The following is a 20,088-nucleotide window of genomic DNA, read 5'->3' as shown; positions in this document are numbered from 1 at the left end:
AGTAAAGCAGCAGTGTGTAGATGCTGAGTTACAAACAGCCGATTTGCATGCTTGCCTGGACCTCTGCAGCTGCTGGGACTTCTTGCTGCAGTGAGAAGTAGGCGGATAATCAACAGGTAAAGGGAAGTGGAATTTTCTTTGTCTCCTCCAGGATTTCATTGAGTAACTAAGTTATGGAGAGTACAGAAAGGGCGAATGATGATTTTATAGAGGAGGGGGTGCACAAACTGGAGTTTGTCAGCTTTGGTGAGAGAGAACACAGAGAGGTGTTTCTGTTTTTTTCCACTGTCTGAAGGGGGCTACAAGGATGCTGCAGAGGGACTCTTCATCAGGGACTGGAGTGATAGGACAAGGGGTGATGGGTTCAAACTGAAACAGGGGAGGTTCAGGTTGGAGATAAGGCAGAAGCTCTTCCCTGTGAGGGTGCTGAGGCGCTGGCACAGGGTGCCCAGAGAAGCTGTGGCTGCCCCATCCTTGGCAGTGTTCAAGGCCAGGTTGGACACAGGGGCTTGGAGAAGCTGCTCTAGTGGAAGGGGTCCCTGCCCGTGGCAGGGGTTGGAGCTGGGTGATCTTCAGGTCATTTACAACCCAAAACATAGATCCTATGATTCTATATCTTCCAGCCTCCTTGTCCTCTGAAATCTTTCCTCCATAGTAACAAGAGCTGGGACATGCCATGTTTATGGTTTTTGTTGTTGTATGTTGCAAGATAACCCCTGTCAGAGTTAGGAGATGCTGTCCTGCACCTGCAAAAATGCCATAGCTGCACCTTACACATCAGTGGGAGATAAGCTGGTTGCTTTGGTGGAGGATATTATCTATAGGCATGTATTATGTATTATCATTGTAAACTAAAATTTAATAGCAAATTCTATGCTTTATTCATTAGGATGGTTACAAGTGTTTTTGGATTAAGCTGTAGTTACTTGCTTTTTAATGCATGCACATACTTTGCTGCATATGTTTAGATAAATCAAGTATAGGCCAATGGAAAGGAATTAAAAAGTTGATTACCATAACTTTGAATTTGATTTCCTCTCTGGCTTTTCCTATTCCAAGCATGTTTCACTTTGCAGATTGTTTTGCTTGGTTCGGGCCAGTGCAATCCTTGCAATTTTTCACTCAACACAGTGAACAGAAGATGTCTCGCTGCTTTTAGTGGCAACAGTTTCATTGCCAAACTTCCCTTGGCACCTTTGAAGCTTGATTTGTTTATTTCCCTGTTTAACGGAATGCAAGTCCTTTCAATCACCCCATGGTGGTTTCTTGCTCTCCTGTTGAGTCTGAGTTTTAAACTGAAACGTAAGCCTAAGCAAGCAGGTGGATCATTCCTAGCTGAAACTTTCTACAGGCTAATTGTAGCTGGAGAATGACAAAATTCCCATTTTGTTCCTCATCATCCATGAAACAAAAAATATATTGAAAGAAATGCATGGAAAGAATCTTGGGGGCTCTATTAATGCCAAACACAAAGAAGCTCGTGCTTAGATTGTACTTCTTTGATTACTCACCTGAGTTATTAGATACATGTAGAACACCCATTTAAATGTACATCAGTTCTCCTTCTGCAATAGATAAATGTGCTTGGCCTTGAATCTGTAAGCAGAATACAGCACTTTGATGTAGGAACTGGAACTGAATAAAGCCAGTCAGGAGACCGAGGGAAGGATGCGGTTGGCTTTAAAGTGAATGGAACAGAGGAGTCCCTTGGTTAGTTAATTAACTTCAATTTATATTTTAATGAACTTTCTCTGATGCTGGTTTAAGTATCCAGATGCTTGCAAATATTTTTCCCCAGCAACAGCCTTTTGTTGGTGTGTTGTAAATTCTAAAGTGGGGGAGAACCTGTTTTCTGTATCGCAGGAATCACTTTAGTATTTGCACTGTGGCAGCATCAGTGTGCTGGTGGTTCAGGGAGGGCAGGTGGTCAGAGCTGGATGCTCACTACAGGTCACTGGTCTGGTGAAGCTCTTCCCAGGCTCCTCCTGCACAAGGAGGGCTTGGGTTAAATCAGATTTTTTTTACTCCAAATAGCTCTCTGTTTGCTAACAAGAATAGTGGAGTTGAGAGAACCTTGTTCTGCTAGACCCAAGTTGTGCAAGGTGCATGAAGGTAGCCCTTCCCACAGAGGTTATCCTTAAATCCTCAAATGTTCTTCAGGAATTGGCTGTACTTACAGAATCCCAGACTGGTTTGGGTTGGAAAGGACCTTAAAATCATCCAGTTCCAACCCCCTGCTGTGGGCAGGGATACCTCGCACTAAACCATGTAGGTTCTGTCCAACCTGGCTTTGGACACTGCCAGGGATGGAGCATTTACCACTTCTTTGGGCAACCTGTGCCAGTGTCTCACCACCCTCACAGTAAAGAACTAACTAATGCCAAGGCAATCCTCTTTGCTATTTGTTACAGGGAACTCTGGAATAAACTTTAATTTCAAGATGATGGGGCAGCAATGTTTCAAATCACACCTTGCTTCTAGAGAGGGGCTGATCCAAGCCCTGGGTGATGGCTTTGCCTGGTGGCAACTCCCACATCAATAGGATAAATGACACTCCCAGAGTCAGATACTCGCCTTGGGTGGGATTTTGGGAGCAGCCCGTGCTGGCTGAGCTCTCCAGCAGGAGCAGAGTTAAGCAGCTTTCAGTGCCTCGGAAAATCTCACCCAGAAGCAAAGCTGGAATAAGCACATCTGAAGTTAACGAAGTGGCACGGCTGGATTTCTCTCTGAGCACAGTAAAAAAGAGGAATTGTCCCGTGGGTGAAGACCTGGGCTGAAATATGGGAGAGCTTGCCTGCAGGGACAGATTATCATCCCTCCCACCCCAAACCAAAGGCAGATGTTTTCCTCTTGCTGCCTTTCCATAACTCGTCCTGCCAAGGACTCCCTGTGCACTGCTGAGCAAATTGCTTGTTCTCTTACATCCAAATTCCTTTTTGCAGTTCAGCTCCCACAGTTTTGGCTTTTGTTTGCTTGTAATAGAAATACTCTGGAAGAGGAAACATCCTCTGTATTTTACACAGCAAAACAGGGCTGTGTTCTCACGAACAACTACAACAGCCAGGAAACAATGGCAGTTTCACCTTGGTAGTCTGTTGGAGGTTTTCCATTTCCTTTATCCTGGACTACTTGTAATTGAAGATGCAACTGTCCTTGTTAAATGAGCAATTTCAGTATTCTTCCTATTGATGCTATTAATTGGATGCTTAATTCTTTAAAACATCACAGTCATCTGTGGAATGAACCAGATTTAAGATCCCATAGCGGAATAACCACATCTGCCGCCGTAGAGCTCACTGGAGCTGCAATTAGCCAGTTAAAGGCATCAGACATCTGCGTGTTAAGAGATTAGGTCCATCCTACAGCTTTCATTACCTCGGTGAGAAGTGGGTGGGTTAATGGAACTCCTCATTGCGGCACTGTATTTTCAGTAATTGTGGTCACCAGATTGTGTAGGGGTGGCTGCGCTAAAAGTGCACTAGGGGGAAAAACGTATTGGGTTCCATCCCCAGGGCTTGAGCAGCAGGTTGAGGGGAGGTGATCCCTCTGCTGTGCTCTGGGGAGACCCCACTCCAAGCACTGTGTGCAGTTCTGATGTCCCCAACATTGGAAGGACATGGAACTGTTGGAGCAAGTTCCAGAGGTCACGAGGATGGTCAGGGGCACATCATCCGGTGTGGAGCCAGGCTGAGAACACTGGGGCTGTTCAGCCTGGAGAAGAGAAGCTGTGTGGAGACCTCAGAGCAGCTTCCAGTGTCTGAAGGGGGCTACAAGGATGCTGGAGAGGGACTCTTCATCAGGGACTGTAGCGATAGGACAAGGGGTGATGGGCTCAGTGGAACAGGGGAAGTTCAGGTTGGAGATAAGGCAGAAGCTCTTCTTTCCTGTGAGGGTGCTGAGGTGCTGGCACAGGGTGCCCAGAGAAGCTGTGGCTGCCCCATCCCTGGCAGTGTTCAAGGCCAGGCTGGACACAGAGGCTTGGAGCAAGCTGCTCTAGTGGAAGGGGTCCCTGCCCGTGGCAGGGGGTTGGAACTGGATGATCTTAAGGTCCTTTCCAACTCAAACCATTCTATGATCTATTGCTGTTAGTTCAGGTGATAGGAAGAGTTTCTGGTTGTGCTCTGTGTGAGGAGTCCTCTACAGACTCAAAAGTTTTTTTGCAGTTACCTGCTTTTACCATAATGCTTTGAAACACTTCTTGGAGTTCTTGGGGTTTGCTTTTAATATTTTGGGCTTTTCTGATACTACCCCCAGCACCTGAGACTGCAGGCTGGGCGCCAGAGGAGCCCTCCTTGCAGATAAATGATAAAAGAGACCTGGACAGGTTGGAGAGTTGGGCGGAGAGGAACTTGATGAAATTCAACAAGGGCAAGTGTAGAGTCTTGCATCTGGGGAAGAACAACCCCATGTACCAGTACAGGCTGGGGGCTGACCTGCTGGACAGTAGTGAAGGGGAAAGGGACCTGGGGGTCTTGGTGGATAGGAGGATGACCATGGGCCAGCAATGTGCCCTTGTGGCCAAGAAGGCCAATGGCATCCTAGGGTGCATTCGAAAGGGTGTGGTTAGGAGGTCGAGAGAGGTTCTCCTGCCCCTCTACTCTGCCTTGGTGAGGCTGCATCTGGAATATTGTGTCCAGTTCTGGGCCCCTCAGTTCAAGAAGGACAGGGAATTGCTTGAAAGAGTCCAGCGCAGAGCCACAAAGATGATTAAGGGAATGGAACATCTCCCTTATGAGGAGAGGCTGAGGGAGCTGGGACTCTTTAGCTTGGAGAAGAGGAGACTGAGGGGTGACCTCATCAATGTTTACAAATGTGTAAAGGGAGAGTGTCAGGATGATGGAGCGAGGTTTTTTTCAGTGATGTCCAGTGATAGGACAAGGGGCAGTGGGGGTAAAATGGAGCATAGGAGCTTCCATGTGAACATCAGGAAAAATTTCTTTACTGTGAGAGTGACAGATCACTGGAACAGGTTGCCCAGGGGGGTTGTGGAGTCTCCTATGTTGGAGATATTCAAGGCCCACCTGGACAAGTTCCTGTGTGATGTACTCTAGGTTACCCTGCTCTTGCAGGAGGGTTGGACTAGACGATCTTTTGAGGTCCCTTCCAACCCTTAGGATTCTGTGATTCTGTGAAAAGGGGGGGCCCTGTCTTATATATCCCAGAAATAACCTTGCAAAAATCTGACAATTGATTTTAGACAGTGCAAGTGCTGCTTTTATTACATATAAATGCCAAGGAAGAAATGAAATTGCTTTTCATACTGTAACCCTCCAACCTGGGGAAGTTGCTGTTGAAGTCTCTGGAGGAGAGAGCTTTGCTTAATCCTCTTAAAATTGGTGTGAGTGCTCCAGGTTATTCTGGTGTTTGAGTCCTGTTTGTTCTTTGGTCCTCTCTTGCTGCTCTGCAGATGGGGGAGATGGCTGGTCTTTCTCCCAGTTTATTCCATTATTCTGGATCACTGGGGTGTTGGATATAAACTGACCCTGGCATCACAGGGAGCCCAGTGTAAGTACCAGCCCAATGGGCTGCTTCTTGGCCAGGAGGGTATGGGGCAGCTCTCTGATGGTTCTTGGGTTACTGGGAAAGCAAACACAGTCACACTTCTACACACCAATTCTAATACCCAGGCCACAAAATCATCCTTTTTCAGATATAATACACCAGAACACTAGCTGAGATGTAGCTGGGTTGGGTTTCGGTTGGGGTTTGTTGACTTTAAGCTGGTTTTTGAGTTGTTATACCAGACGCTCGATCTTGGCTCTGTGAGTTGCCTGCTCTTGAACCTGTTTCCTATGGTGGGGACAGTGGGATGGATGAAGCTCTTTGCTTGCTGAGGTTGTGCTATGAACACTTTGGGCAAAACTCTGTCTAGCAGAAAGAGAATAGGACAGTTAACCTGATGAGGAGTTATGTCTCGTGGGTTTCTCTGTCTTTATATACTCTCTATGATGGAATCCAAGTTATTAAAGCCAGGTGACTGATATACCTATACAGGCCACGGAGTGACCCTGAGCTTTTGCTAAGCTTTGAAAACCTCAGGTTTATTTATTTAGATTTTTTTTCTATGTTTCTAAAACTAGACTGGAAAAAAGGAGTTCAGGGCTTGCCTGAGAAGGGCAGTGAAAGGAAATTGCCCTGAGAGGTGACAGAGTTGTTGTGAACATGTTTCTACAAGTAAGACTGAGCTAGGGGACTGTTTTCCGGATTCTGCTACAATTAGAGATGGAGCTTTGTACATTTCTCTGCTGGTTTGGATGCTTATTCAAGTGCTCCACACCTCCTGTCCTGATAGCAGCTACTCAGTATTTTAGCTTAAATTGATGATGCATAAGCTAAATATGTTCTGAATATGAAGTGTTGCTCTAAGAGATCCTTTGAACATACAAGGTACAGCGTTAATGGGCTGTGTATTACCTGCATCATTGCTGGTTTTCCCAGTGCTGAGAGCCTAAGGTGCATAACACTGTGAATAGTGATGGACTTGCTTCCTGAGGTCTTGTAAGCTCTCAAATTTGCCCATGGTTTTGGGTTTTAAAGATGCAAGAGAGCATAGATCTTCTACAGCCACCTGTTTTAGTGTTCGGCCAGTGAGACCTGACTTAATCCTCTTTGTTCAGGGATGCTGTGCACTGGGTTTGTAGTATCCCAGGTCTTTTAGCACTACTTCTGTTTCCTATATTAATTATTCCTCCCTGATGTGCCAGGACAAAGCCCCCCCCCCCCCATGCACTTTTAAACTTGCAGCACTCAAGTGGGCACAAAGCAATGGGAGAAATGAGTTAACTCATCCCTTATTTCCAATTAGCTTTGCATTTGAAGTAGCCTGGGCATCGACTTTAGGGCTGAGGGGCAATACTCCATTGGGTCAATGACCAGCAGTTAAGTAGCCCCAGGGTGCCCTCTAAGGCTAATAACATCCTCTAAGTAATAGCATGTATGAGTCTGCCAGGTCAGAAGCTATTTATTGTCAGAACCTGTGGCATTACAGCATGCTTTCAGATGCTTTCCCTCTCCATACTGTTTTCTAGACACAGCCAAGTTTGAGCTTACTCAAAGTGATACTAACATTTAATTTTGAATGGGCTAATTAAACTGGCCACCACAAAACCTTAGTGGTCAAGTGGAGTTTTGGCTTCTATCATGTAATTTTACTTTTCAGTAGAACTTTAGCAGAATGCTGAGACAGTGTTGTCTTTATGCTAGAATAGTACTTATTCCCTTTAGTACCTCGTGTATTTAAACTTCTGCTCAGTTCTATAAATACCACTTTGTTTCCCAACATTTTTCAAGGGACAGAAAGGATTTGGAAAGCTTCTTTAAGTTTTTAAACAGATACAGTAATATGCAAACATGTAATTCAGATACTAATCAAATACAGAGAATTGTTTTATTGAGCAAGCTTGAAGTTTTAATAGAATTCAAAATGCAACTGGATTCATGTCCAAGGTAACATAATCCCCACTGTGGTTGTGCTGCTTGGAATTTTAAATTCCATGCAAGAATATATGTATTTAAGTCTCTTTTGCAAAGCACTGTGATGCCAAAATGTGCCATCTGTAAATGAGATGCTCCTCAGCTTTGGCTGTATAATTTGTGCCCTTAAATTATTGGGCAGTGAGACTCTAAATATGCATTTCGTATGTCTTCAAAGGTTTTATTTGGCTGCCAGCCTGAAAAGTATCAATATTGTAAGGATCAAACAAGCACAAAATCAAATAATCTAACAGAGAGATTAAATCAATCCAAAAGGAATGTTTGAGTTGTGTAGGCTTGTTGGACAAGGGAGAGAAATCAGTGTGCTAAAGGCACACAAACAGGGTGAGTGTTTAGAATCATATAATCATAGAATGGTTAGGGCTGGAAAGGACCTTAAGATCACCTAGAAACACCTTCTTCATCTCAGCTGTGGTTCTGCAGGACTCAACAACGCTAAGGGGCAGTCTGCAGTGTTGTGACCTGCAGCAGCAAAGGCGCTTTTCCTGGGTTTTGTCAATTTGATAATGGTTTTCTGCCCTGGGAACAAACTGTCTTAGCAAAGTGTGATTCCGTGGTACGGGAATGCTTTCACACAGGTGAAATAATGATAGCTGTTTGTCATTATGTGGATAGAGAAAACTTCTGAAGGCAGTAAAATGTCTTGAGAAGGAAGTGCGTTGAGAAGGTCACAGAAAGCACAACCTATGGACCATATCATAAGTGGGCCAGAAACAGGGTTTGGGTGCAGATCTCTAAATAGCAACTCTCTAATTGACTCGGGAACCATCACTTGTACAATTAACTTCTTTCTGCTGATGTTGGACATGCATTTCTTTGATCTATACAGTGTTTGTAATTTCAAATCTATAGTTTTTAACTGAAAATCTATGCAGCTGAGGAAGATTAACATTTCCTCAAGTGCGATGCTGCCAGTGCACACAGTACTGCTGTTTGAGTTTCATGTTGCAGGATCTTAGACTGGGGAAGAGCCATGTTGCCTGTCAGACGTGAGCAAAATCAGAAGCTGAAGCTGTTTTCAGTGGGTCTGTACTGGATCCTCAGTGTAATAATCTCTGCGAACATGAAGATTTTGGAGATCTGCCGACTCTGAGCTCCCTGGGGCTGGCTGCAAAGGGGTAGAGGCTGGTGAGTCCCTGGCACAGGCTGCCCGAAGAAGTGGTAAACCCTCCATCCCCGGCAGTGTTCAGGGCCAGGTTGGACAGAGCCTTGGGTGACATGGTCTAATGTGGGTGTCTCTGCTCATGGCAGGGGGCTGGAACTGGGTCATGTTAAGGTCCTTCCCAACGTAAACCCTTCTGTGATTCTATGGATTCTGTGGACTCAGAGAACTGATTCCATCAGGGGAATCCCCGAAACTTGTAAATCAGGCAAAGAAAAATGTGTAGTTATTTCCTGTGATCCATTCTCCTGCATTGCACAATAATAAACCAGTCAAAGCTGCATGCCTGACAGTCAAAAGACTGTTTTATCATTGCATCTTTAACTCTTGTGCCTTTCCAAGATCTGTATTTCTGTGAAAATTGAAGGTAGATGGAAAATTCCTAATCTCCCAAGCAAACTGAGTAGCTGGAAAGGAGCAGACAATTAAGATGCACAATGCTTTGCTGTAAGTGACAGACCATATATCACAGCCTGTGGAATATTGCATGTTAATGAACTGCCTAACCCTCGTGCTCAGTGCACCACACTGCAGTGGAGCCCCCACCATAGCTTAGAAATGAAGTCAGTCTTTGAGGGAGCTCACACTGAAGCCATAAATAGGTGTCAGGCCTTTGGTATGTTGTTTGCAATAATAAAGGAACAAGATTGTGGGTATCTGCTTGCTCTCACTTCTAGAGGAGGTGTTTAGGAACTTAAAGGGAGTTTATTTCCTGCTGCTAATGCTGTTCGCAGAAAGGTTTGTGAGAAGAATTAACAAAAACCATGAGTTGAGGCAAAGCTCAGAACAGCCTCATAAGTTTTGCAAGGAAAATGTTACCTCAACAGTGTGCTTGGGCACTTACAAATCCCCATAGTCAAGCAGTACTGGCAAGCAAAACAAAATTCTTTTGAACAAAAGGGGGTGTTACAGGCAGACGCAAAGCCAGAGTCAAGATTTCTACCAAAAAATGACACAAGAATGTTGCAAAGTGGCAGCACAAAATGTCCATGAAGTCTGACTTTTCTGGGATTGCTCTTTATCTGTAACGTTTATTCGCTGCCTAAAGCACCATTAGGAGAAAACAAACAAAGAAGGGGCTGGCTGGAGTAGTGCCCATGGATTTCTCTGAGGTCTGAGATGGTTCCCAATTGAATTTCACTGCTCTTGTGGGGGTGATCCCCAGCTGAACCTGCCCTGAGGAGCTGCTGGGCGTTTTGGGTTGGGGGGACCTGCCACGGCTTTTTCCTTTGATTTCATAAGTTGTTATGAAGCTGGTTTCTTCTTTGGGGAGGTGCCCATCTCTGTGTGAGTTCCTGCTGTTTCCCTGTCCCCTCCGAGCTCCTGTGACTTCTCTGTGCCTCAAGTGTTCTCTGGAATTTGACAGTTTTGTTTCTGTTATTTATGAGGGGTCAAGTGCATACAGAGGGATAAATCAGAGAGAGGGAAAAAAATATCCAACCCCCCAAAGCAAACAGTGTAGGAAGAAAGCATTGACGTTGCCTGTGACTGCAGCACATCCTACCTGTCTGTAAATGAGTTCTTTGCAAGCGGCTGGGAGATGGAGGAGATTGTTCCTGATCTATCACTCCAAAGGCCAGAGCATCATCTGCAGAAAGGGAAGCTGACAGGCTCTGACTTCCAGAGCAGCTTCAAGCTGCTGCAGGCTCAGACATAAATATCTCCACAGGCACCAGGTTATTTAAAGGAGAAACACATACCTCCGTGCTGGGGACAGTTTATGTACTTAAATGTGGGATGATTTAGTCCTATTGACTCCAGAATGATGCTGAAGTGATCCCCAGACACCAAAGATTGTGTGTGTGGTTCAAGAGGACAGCAGTGTGGACAGTTTGCATGCGCTAAGTTAGTATTTGCTCTGGATGTATTAATGACCTCTAAATGTTCTATACGGGGTGATGTTCTTTTGCTAGTGAATAAGGTGTGTAGGTGGGTCTCAAGACCCATGCTATTAGAAGTCCCAAATTCAGCTGGAGCCAGGGACCAGCAAGTAAACCCCTCCACAACACCTTTTCTCCCAGCTGAATGCTCAGTAGAAACCATGTCCTTGGGTGATGGGTTTAAATTTAAACAGGGGAAGTTCAGGTTAGATACAAGGAAGAAGTTCTTCCCTGTGAGGAAGGTGAGGCCCTGGAACAGGTTACCCAAAGAAGTGCTAAATGCCCCATCCCTGGAAGTGTTCAAGGCCAGGTTGGACAGAGCCTTGGGTGACATGGTCTAGGGTGAGGCATCCCTGCCCATGGCAGAGGGTTGGAGCTGTATGATATTAAGGTCCTTTCCAACCCAAACCGTTCTATGATTCTTCTTTTAGTTGCAGAATTGTGTCCCCCTTTCCACTTTCCACCCAGAGGTGGTGCTCCGTTCCACCTGCACTCATTTATTTATTTAGATATTTTGTAACTTAATGATCAAAGCATAAAGTTAGGTGCTTCCCCCCTTAAATATTCTTGCATAAATAATTCATGTGTGTGTGTGTATGCGTCACTCATCACATACAGCATCCTACGTTTGGGACTTGGCAGATGAAGAGGTCATCCCTTGGCCTACCCAAATGTGAATTCAGACCTGAATTTCCTTTTTTCTTTTTCTTTTTTCTTCCTCCAGGTTGGCAGGAATGAAAAAGCCCCAAATTATCTTCAATTTCTTATGCATAAAAATGCATCAGGCAGTTTTGTGCTGCTTGAGCTTGTTTGACCTTGGCAGGTGTAGGAGTTCCATTGAGTTTTATTTGCCTGAAATTATAATAGAATATTCTGGAAAGTCATCATCCACTGACTGAGAAATACTCAATCTCTGAGTTTACATAATTTTAACCAGGAGAAGAATTTCACCTATTTGCTTTTCCATCTCAGTGCCACATGGAAGCCACATCATTATTTCAGCTATATGAGAACTGATGTATCTATAATGAAACCAAGTTACTGAAAAATACCAGAAATTGGTTTTACTGAGTATAAAAGGAACCTGATTTTTGCCTGAACCCTTGTAGTGCTTTGTATGAATTCATGACTCCTCCTGCTTTTCTCCCCCCTCTCATTTGAGGCAACTTCAGAAGATGCAGTTGGAAGCAGAAGGAAGCCACATTCTCAGATTTCCATCCAAAAGGGTGCCCTTCTCCTTTTTCATCTTATGTTTATTATTTTATCCCATCAAAGACACAAATGTCAGCTACTCCTGTTAGAGGAAAAACGATGTGTAGGAGTAACCAAAGGGAGACAGGCTGGAGAGCTTTCTCAAGAAAGAAGTCTCATTGTTTGCTCCTTATCGACAGAAAGCAATGGCCACATTAAATGGAGCTGGGAATGGGGAATAATTAATTCCTCTGGCTGAAACTCTGTGTTATCTCTGCATGTGAGTAGGGAAGGGATGAAAGGCTTTGTCTGTCTGTTTTATTTCTTAAGGTTATTGTGACAATATCCTCCTCCTGCATAGGCTCTGGGCTGCTGTAAAGCTCATCCAGACCTTGCTTCCCATCAGTGACAGTCAGACGTGGCTTTTGGCACTTCTGTGCTTTGTGTGAAGCCAAAAATGCCCCTCTCCCATCAGCAGTTGTCAAACCCACAGGTCTGAACTAAGTTGTGTGGATGGGATCATGTTTTTCCTCTTTGTTTCCCTTTCAAAGTGAAGAAGGATTACCTTGGCCCGGAAACTAAGCAGGAAGGGAGTGGATACTCATGTGCCTCTGTAGTCTTCCTTTGCTGAGCCAAAAGGAGGGTTTGCCAACAGGCAGAGAGGTTTCAGTGCAGGCGCAGAGCAGTGGTTTGTCTTCTTCGGTATTACATGTCTATGGATGGCCAAAACCATGTGCATTAAAGGAAGAAGCAGTATGGGCTATACTGCATGTTGTAGAAAAACCTTTAATAATTTTTTCCCATAAACGACCTAATTTGAATGTCTTTTTCTTATGATAATTTAGACGATGGAAATAACTGCCGTAGGAAGCATCTGCACTTCTGCTTTGTATTCTTTCTTACCTTTGTGTTTCTGAAGTGTTGGGTACCTTAAAGACATATGGGACAGAGCATGCCCCCAAGAGCTTTTGTGCTAAGCAAGGAGTGTTTGGTTTTACTCTATCAGTATGTCGTGGTTTAAACCCAGTCAGGCAGCTCGTTCACTCACTGCCCCCCCACTTCTTTCCCTCCCCCTACTCCTGGAGGGACGGAGAGGAGAATCGAAAAGAATGCAACTCCCACGGGTTGAGATAAGAACAGTTTAGTAACTAAGGTATAACACAGATCACTACTGCTACCACCAATGATGATAATGATAAATAACAAGGGAAGAGAATACATCACCTCACCACCAGCCACCCGATAACTCGCCCCCCCAGCCTGACCAAGCACCGACCGATACCTCCTCCAACCCCGCAGTCTCCCAGCCCTTCCGGCTAACTCCCAGTTACATCCTGGGCATGACGTGCTGTGGTATGGAATACCTCTTTGGTCAGTTTGGGTCAGGTGTCCTGTCTCTGCTTCCTCCTGGCTTCCCCTCCTCCCTGGCAGAGCATGAGGCTCACAAAGTCCTTGGCCAAACCAAAACATCCTTGTTATCAGCTCTGTTCCCGAGCTGAAAGTCAAAACACTGCACTGCACCAGCTACCAAGGAGGAGAAAAATGACTGCTACTGCTGAACCCAGGACACAGTATTAATCCTACAAATGCCCCTGTTCCAACATGCTTGTGCCTCTCTCCCCCAAATGAAAAATGAAATGCTGTGGTTTAGGGTACATTCCCAGCTCAGCTGCTATGTCCATGCTGCGCTGATCATTACATGCTAAGCACACACATTGCAATATGGGGATCACTTCCTCAAACCCTTTTAAGACCTTGCCTGGGGTCAGTAGGAGCTGTTAACTCTTCAAATCATGTTCTGAATAACTTCACGTTTGCATTCTCTTGCACTGATCAGTCTGTTATCACTGGATGAGTCCTTGCTGCATCCCCATTTCACTCCTGGAGTTGCCATAGCAGGGTGATGGTGACCCAGGTTGGGTGATTTGTCCTTGTAATAATTCATTTATCACTCTCTAGAACCCACTTCAGCAAAACACTTAAATGTGCTTTAAAATGGTGTACTTACAAAGAATTAAAATAAGCACTTGCTTGAATGGTCTGGAGGTGGGGAAAGTTGTGCTAATCATACCTAATCATACTTTTCCTTACTGATATTAGTGATAAATGCTCCCCCCTTACAACCTTTGGCCCAAAGTAACAATTGGAGATGAAGAAAGTCAATAAGCAGAATCAAATACCGTCAGTGTGTGATTTCTGATTAGATTTGACATTATGTTAATAGCTATCTTCCAGACACTCTGTCACATTGACAAAGCCTTTCCTGCTGGAATCTGGCTTTCACTTAGAAAACCATCCAAAAAGACTGAGTTCAATTCAAAGATCATTGTTTTGCTGGAGGACAACAAAGGAAAGTGCAGGATTTGGTGGATGCCCTTGAAGCACTCTTTATTTGATTTTCATTTGCAACCAGATGCAGAAGGAATATTGAGTTGAATGCTGCTCCACATGGGTAATAGTGCTGCAGTCAGTAGAGCTAGTTCATATATACACATAATATGTGTGTGTGTATATATATATGTGTGTAAATATATATTTATGTATACACAGAATCCCAGCCTGGTTTGGAAGGGACTTCAAAGCTCCTCCAGCTCCAACCCCTGCCACGGGCAGGGACCCCTTCCACTGGAGCAGCTTGCTCCAAGCCCCTGTGTCCAACCTGGCCTTCAGCACTGCCAGGGATGGGGCAGCCACAGCTTCTCTGGGCAGCCTGTGCCTATACCTACATATGTGTGTAAGCCTTTACCAGCTCAGTTGTGACAGTGAAAAGTCCAAGTAAAGTTCTTCTGTTATTACTAAAATCTGCACATTTTTATTTCAACCATATTGGAAATGCAATCTTGACTAAATAGGTTGAGAACAGTTGTAATGTGTTAACATGTTAACTCTGGCCCAGGAAATACTTGGTTTAATTTGCATTTGTGAGAAAATCTTCCCATTACAGCTGCAGCAGAGTGTGAGCTGTGGAATGGGGTAGAGTTTTGGGACAAGGCTTTTACACCTTATTAGCAGTGCAGTAAGGGAAAAGTACTTTAAAGAGCATTAAGGAAAAACAAAAAGTCGTTAAAAACATATTTGTCAGCTTCCAGAGATGCTAATGAACAGAAACATAATGACATTAACAGCTTGCGATCCTCTCCTTTTCCAGGGAAAACTTTAGCCTCACATACTTCTTTCATCTTGGTATAGAAATGCACACTAATGAAGGTTCTTTTTCAGGACAGGAAGTCCATGGAAGTATTTTATTTGAGAGTTGAAGATGTGGGAAAAAAAAAAAAAAGGCCTTATGTGTATAGCAGCTCTTTTCTTTTGTTTAACACAGCAATAAAAGCCCTTAGGAAAAGCAGCATGAGGCAGCTGTGGACAAACCAAAAGAAAAGGGAGGTCTAATACCTAAATGTTGGTTTTGCTGGTGGTGGGAGCGCTGGGAGAGGGAAAAACTGGGAGAAGGTGTCTGCTATTCCCTCAGCTACAAACATTTTTAAGGCTGAGGAGCAATTCTGGGGAAAGAGGTTGTTTTTGCTTTTCATTAGCCTAATCTCATCTGAGTTTAATAGCGAGAACATGATAAACCTCGTGTTCTTTTCATTAAAGAAACCTGTATCTTTTCTCGTCTAGTTCAGTGTGTGCTATCTGCTGCCATTATTAAAGAGTTTATCATTTTGACTCCTCATGCAAATCACAAAGGGGTTGGAAGGATTTGATCCGCAGCTGCAGAACTTCTGAGGTGAATCCAGTGGACCCATACATCCTAATTGGCACCTAATGTGCTTTAGACAAATAGTGCCATAGATTGTGCAAGCAAATTACTTCTTGACCACAGCTACTTCACTGTATTAATTCATAGATTTAAATTTATCCTTTATTTTTGTCAGAATACTAATGGAAGTATTTTAAAGTGTCATTTTAAGCTATTTACTTTGAAAGCTATTAATCCAGTCAGAGGAATCAAAATCACAGCCAAGACAAACTTAGAAGGTGGTTTTATTTGTTGGGGTATAAAAGTAGTATCTGTGTAACTCAGACTGAGGACTACATCTGGTACAGGTTTTCCATTTGTATCAGGGGAAGAGCAAGGGTTGAATGGTGAAAATTTATTCAGACAGGCAATCTAAAGTGAGCTGACCTTTTCAAGCAAGGGAGCTTTCCAGTGTGCTCGTACAGCCTGTAGATGTACTTATCTTGCCTTTTTCTCACATTAACTTCACAACCTCTGATGATAACTTCGTAATCATCAGCAAAAATGCCCTTTTAATGAGAAACATGAAGAATACATGTAGTCTGAATAATGGAATGAAAAATGGAATGTTGAAATTGCTGCACACATATAAACTCTGTACCTTTATTCTACATGTAAGTGCAGTATTGCCACCTCTATTCATTCACACACTGTGATGGTTCAAACAGCATCCGTCTCCCACCTTTCTGAGAGTGTCTTAAAAATGAGCTTTGAAATGTGGTTAGAATACACACTTTGATTCTCGTTGTGGTGTTTTCAGTCTGTGCTTAGCTGCATATAAGATGTGGCTTTCCAAAATTGAAGTAGAGCTGTTCAAACCATTGCATGTTTCCAAGAGATGGGCTCTGAGAAAATAAAGAGCTGCTTAGGGGTGAACTAACGTAACAGCTGCTGTCAGCTACAATCAGAATAGAAATACTGCAAATGGTAGTTAAAAGCCAAGAGGAGGAGGAGCCTCCCAGCACCTCCTCTAGTCTCGCTGTCTGCTGTGCCGCTAGTAAATCAGGAGTAACGCCAAGGAAATGAGTCAACAGAGTCCCACAAATACGAAGCACTCTGCAAGGGGAAAATCAAACTGTTGTAATATGTGAATCACTTCTTGCCCTCTAACTCGCTCTCAGTTCTGTTTTTTTTTGTGTTGTGCTTTATGAGCTGCTTTTCAGTTGCTTTTTGGCCAAAGCAATTCTCTTGCAGAATTGCAAGAGGAATTGCTACAGCTGAGGCCTTTGTAAACACCCACCATGGCAGCTCTCCATAACCTAATTAAGAGGCAGCTACGAGCCCAACACCTCTAAGGTGTCCAAAGAATCCTTTCTGGTCTTTGCTTTTCAATGGTTACCTTTTATTTTCCCCTTTATCAGACTGAACAAAACACATCCTGCAGCTGAGGCTATCAATAAGTGTCTGAAGATATTCCTAGCTCGGGATTTACTCGCAGAGAAATTTGGAGTTAATGGACCTGTATTTGATGCTGTTGCTAAGAAACCCTGGCTTGGCTCTGTAATGTCCTTTTGCAGTTTGGCAAGTGACTCCCAGATGGAAAAGCTGCTGTTTCAGCCCCTCTGCCTTGCCCAGGGGAGGGTGTGCTTCACTCACAGTGTGCCCAGCTCAGCCCCACTGCACCCACCACAAAATGACATGGGAAGCTGATGTCCCCTATTTTCTAACCACCTTCACCTTGGTTTCTCAGCTCACAAACCTCCTGCCTGCCCTTTACACATGCCTGTAGCAAATAATCTACTTGTTGTCTGGGATTTACAGGTTCTCATGGCAGGGATTGTATTGCCAGCCTCACATGCCTTGTAGCTAGGAGATGTCATAACCTGGCTCGAGACAGAAGGACAATTTAAAAGCATAGCCCATCCGCTTTACACTGTGATACGCAGTTTTCTTGTTGCCATGGCAAAGCTGGAAAGAAGAGCAGGGAGCTGTTCAGGTGAGGGAATGCTGCCTCGGCGGGCAGGCAGAAAATAGGTTTGGGGTTTTCTTTTTAATGGGGTGCAAAAACCCATGGGGATGAAACCACAGGCATGTGCTGCGAGAATTTCCTTGGGCCACCACCATCTGTTGGGCTGAGATTTGTATGGGAGAGTCCCAGAAACCTCCACTAAACCTTCATGAGACTTCATTTGAAGGATTGAGTTTCGTCCCAGTCTCTGCTCTGGGTGTACTGTTTGACACTAGGCAAGGAACGTCGTTCTTCTGGCTTTCCTATTCTGTCTGTGATTTCTGGTATGTGTGTGGAAGGAGAACACTGGAAGCTGGGGAAGAGGATGGGCTTTCAAAAGACCAAGGGTCCTTTTTATGTTAGGGTTTCCCAGTGCTTTTCCCTTCCCCAAGCTGGCAGAGCAGCCCTTTGGGTATCTGAAGCACTGCACCCAGTCATCGCTGACTCAGCTCTTGTTGGGTTGACCTGTGAGCCTGAAATCATTGTGAGACATTGAGGAAAAGTGGTGCTTAGGGGAGGTGCATCATTCAGTGTTACATCAGCATAGATAAGGATGAAGTCCACCAAAGACTCTGAAGTTACTCTGGTGAGAGCAGAGGTGGTCTGGAGCTATTCAGGAGGTATTTTCTGACTTGCACAGGTCTGCGCATAGAATATTTTACATTGCTATTGAGCTCTAGCAGGTTTGGTGCTGATCTCACTCTGACTTTGTAATAGAGTAAATAAACCTCTTGCCCTGTGTGGTCTTAGCCTTGCCCCTTGCGTCTTCTAAGAACACCCTAAATATGACACCAAAATTAGTTTATGGAGCTGTATTATAATTTTCTTCTCTTTCTGTTTTTCTGGTCATAATTAACAGGGACACTTTCTGTCAATCAAGTGTCAAAATGAAGTGCTTTCCCTTCATCCCTCAAAATGCTTGTGCCTAAGAGAATGGTTGTTCCCTGAGGCAGTTGCCAGGGGAGAACACAGTGATGGTCCCAGGTTATTAACAGGGTGAATTAGCTTTTCATGTTAAAGCTGCTGTTTAAGCATGTTTGGGAGCCTCAGGAAGATGAAAGGCCCTCAGAAAGTCCAAGGCATTCTCACTGCCACCTGAAAGAATCTCACGCAGGGAAAGAAAGTTGGAGCTAGAGCTGCTCAGCATCCAAAAAGTGAGACTTACTTTAGGCTGTGTTGATCAGCTCCAGGGCTTTGCAGGGTGGATTGGCTATCAGGGCAGTATGAACATGGCAGCAAGTAACAGTGCTTCCAGGTGCCTTATCTGAAGGCAACTCCCACCCATTGAGAGCTGGGCACCCGAAATCACTGCCCCCTTTGACTTGCACCATCAGAAGTATTTAAGCTCCATCCTCAGAAGCAAGTTAGATGTGAAAATGCCACAGTTGCTCCAGGATGCAGGAGCCAAAGAACCCCGTGGGTGTGTTTGGAAATGAAGTAAGTCTCTGAGTCACTTCAGGGGGTTTGAACTTTTTAATCAAAACCTTTTCCCTTTACCTGATACTCTTGAGTTATGGAGGAAAGCGTTTTTATTTCTCTTCTGCTCTGCTGCTGTTGTGGTTTTACCTGCTTCACACACCACTGGGGCATTGCAATGATCTCACCTCTTCAAGTGCCTGGCTGCAGTCCGAGCTCCTTGCTTGGACTTGGCACAGGAACATGACTGTTGGAAAACCCCAGTCCTTCCAAGCATTGCTTGCAAAGTTCTGCTTCCCCAGTTTCATACTGGTGGCTGTTGCTCCTCTTGTCCTTTATTAAAGTTTCATTTCATTGCCTTGCCAAACAATCTTGCTGCAAAGGCTACACATGAAAGCGAGGAGAGGAGGTTAATGCAATATGTTATCCCTGTCGACAGGGATATTTGTTTCTTTCCTGCTTTCCCATTGCTGAAATAAAGGCCACCGGTGACTGTTTACACATGCAGTGTAATTTAGATACAACATGTGGGGTCGGCCATGAAGTCAAGGTTCAAAGCTCAATCACAAAACCTAAGAAAGTCAAACCAAGGAAGGCATTGTCTTCTGAAGCTGGGGAAAGTTCAGAACAAATCATTTGTCCCCTGGTCAGCAACAAAAAAATGCACTTGATTCCATGAGGTTTTAACATTATGAAGTGCTTAGTCCCCACTGAAAATCCCATTGATTGCAATGGAGATAAAAGCACCTTAGCAGAACATCTGGAAAACCTGATAAATAAAAAGTAGTATTTCCAACTTAGACAAACATTTGGATGTGTGTAATTAGTATTGAATGCTCTACTATTGAATGTTCCTCTTTGCTGGGAATGTCATCTTTCTGACAAATGATGGTGCTTGGGTGGAATGAAACATTGCTGAAAAGGAATGCAGGTGCCCACAGTTCTGTTAAAATGCCACCCTGAACACAAGAGGAGGATGTGCTTAAACATCAAGACTTGAATGTTCTCTGAGTGAGACATCACAGTTGACATACATTTAAAAATACAAACCCCTGCCAATCACAGTTTAACACATTTCCTGCTATCCCTTTTTACCTCTGACTGACTGAGGAGCTGTTCCGAAACATATCGTCAGATCAGGTGAGAGAAGGAGTAACAATTTGCCCTTGAACTGGGCAGCTGCTCCAGAGTCATCCCTTGGTCCCTTTAATGTACACAGAAGCTTCAGGTGCCTTTATTTTGTCTCTGAATCACAAGC

The 20,088-nt window shown here is 44.3% G+C and overlaps 1 protein-coding gene across 1 annotated transcript in view; it reads left to right on the top strand.

Moving 5' to 3' along the window:
* Positions 1–20,088, top strand: part of KAZN (kazrin, periplakin interacting protein) — a 218,921-nt gene that overhangs the window by 25,553 nt on the left and 173,280 nt on the right. The gene's annotated exons all lie outside the window — the stretch shown is intronic.

Source organism: Pezoporus flaviventris, unplaced genomic scaffold (assembly GCF_033815535.1).
Source record: "Pezoporus flaviventris isolate CSIRO_AGI_PZ_B2104156 unplaced genomic scaffold, CSIRO_AGI_Pfla_v1 ptg000148l, whole genome shotgun sequence".
Lineage (NCBI taxonomy): Eukaryota > Metazoa > Chordata > Aves > Psittaciformes > Psittacidae > Pezoporus > Pezoporus flaviventris.
Note: the sequence above shows the minus strand (reverse complement) of the source record. Positions and strands in the feature narration are given on the sequence as shown.